The 1,411-nt window shown below is 57.1% G+C and overlaps 1 protein-coding gene across 6 annotated transcripts in view; it reads left to right on the forward strand.

Annotated features, from left to right (window-relative positions):
• LPIN1 (lipin 1) overlaps nucleotides 1–1,411 on the forward strand; it is a 67,111-nt gene that overhangs the window by 31,804 nt on the left and 33,896 nt on the right. Inside the window, exon 1 of one of the 6 annotated variants that reach the window (XM_015564931.1) lies at nucleotides 7–217. The exons of the other annotated variants lie outside the window; for them this stretch is intronic. The gene's annotated coding sequence lies outside the window, so the exon portion shown is untranslated. Of the gene's footprint in view, nucleotides 1–6; nucleotides 218–1,411 lie in introns of those variants that run through there. 6 annotated transcript variants of the gene reach the window in all.

Genomic DNA, 1,411 nt, shown 5'->3' on the forward strand with positions numbered 1-1,411 from the left:
AGCGCTGGCTGTCTGACCGGCTTCATTCATTCAGGACTTTGGTGGGGCGACTCCAGGACCCGCCGGTTTTGCTGCTGCGTCACTTCCGTCAGGAGGTCTTAGTCTGACCTGCAGGCTTTTTCAAAGCACCTCAAGGTTTTGTGGTGAATTTTCTGATTTTGGACGAGTGTCGCCGGAAGAACCCCGACGAGCCAAGAAAGGGCCTGCATCCTGAAAGGTATGGCCGGCTTCGCGCTCTTGTTTAAGACGCCCCTGTGCGCTGGCCGTGAACTCAGCGGGCGGAGCGGCTGACGGACCCACGCAGTCCCAGTCTGCGGCTGGTGGGAGGGAGTGGCCTGCCCCAGCTGGGCTGCCAGGTGTGCTGCCAGGTGTGGGTTGAGAGCAGGTACCTTGACTTTGAGACTGGTGTTCGTTCCCCTGCATCGCACTGCATCTAAGTCATTCTTCCTGTTGTGATGTAAACGTAATTTATCGTCCTCACCGGCTGATAAACGTCCAGTAGGCAGCATAGACTTCCTTGTTGCCGTTAACATAAGCCACAAGAGGAAGATAGGCTGTCTGTGAGCCAGTTTCGTTTTCATGCAAGTCTTATTAGTCAGATCGTTCTTGGCATTTCTTAGAACACGCTTTTTAATGCTTTGGATGAAAACCAGCGTTGAGGTCATAGCCGCGCAGGTGAGCGTGACCCTGGACAGCGCAGCGGCAGTGAGCTGTGTGTGCTTTTACTCAGGGTTCGTCAGACTCAGGTTTGGACCCCAGACCTAGAGACCGACTGGAAGGTGCTCAGAGAGCAGCCAGGGGTGGTGGCGTAGCCCGCACCCCATCCTCCTGGGGCTGGACTGGGGGCTGGCCTCGCCCCCCTAGAGTGCTAGGGCCTGGGACAGCCGCATTGCTCTCCTCCGCGGCCCCAGGACAACCCGGAGGGTGGAGGGTGAGCTATTTCTGGGCTGACAGGAGAACCCAGGGGAGCAGACTCGCATGCCCTTGAGGAGGAACCGTCCACTAAAAGCCAAAGGGCTTAAGTACCCCTGGGGACAGGCTGCTCACTCTCCCAAAACAAAGTACTCAGCTTCCTAGGAAGGTTGCAGGTGGACCTCAATATTCAGTTCTTCAGTAACTGAGCCAGTTTAGGGACAAGACTTTCTGCTTCCAGGGACAGGAATCAGTCTTACCTGGTGCCGGCCCAGAGCCAGGCCCCGGCGAGCGCTCGCGTAACCTCTGCTGCGTGAGGGGAGGGATGCACACGTGAGGGGAGGGGTGGGGATGGGCCAGCTGCCCAGCGGTCTCCAGAGGCCATTTCAGACACACGAGGTGGATGGGGATGAAATGAGGAGGGCGGAGGTTTCAGCCCTGAGTGTTTAGACTTTCCTAGCAACACCTTTCCGCCCTTCTCTTCGTTAACACAAAAGTA

Source organism: Myotis davidii, unplaced genomic scaffold (assembly GCF_000327345.1).
Source record: "Myotis davidii unplaced genomic scaffold, ASM32734v1 scaffold61, whole genome shotgun sequence".
In the NCBI taxonomy this organism is placed as follows: Eukaryota; Metazoa; Chordata; class Mammalia; order Chiroptera; family Vespertilionidae; genus Myotis; species Myotis davidii.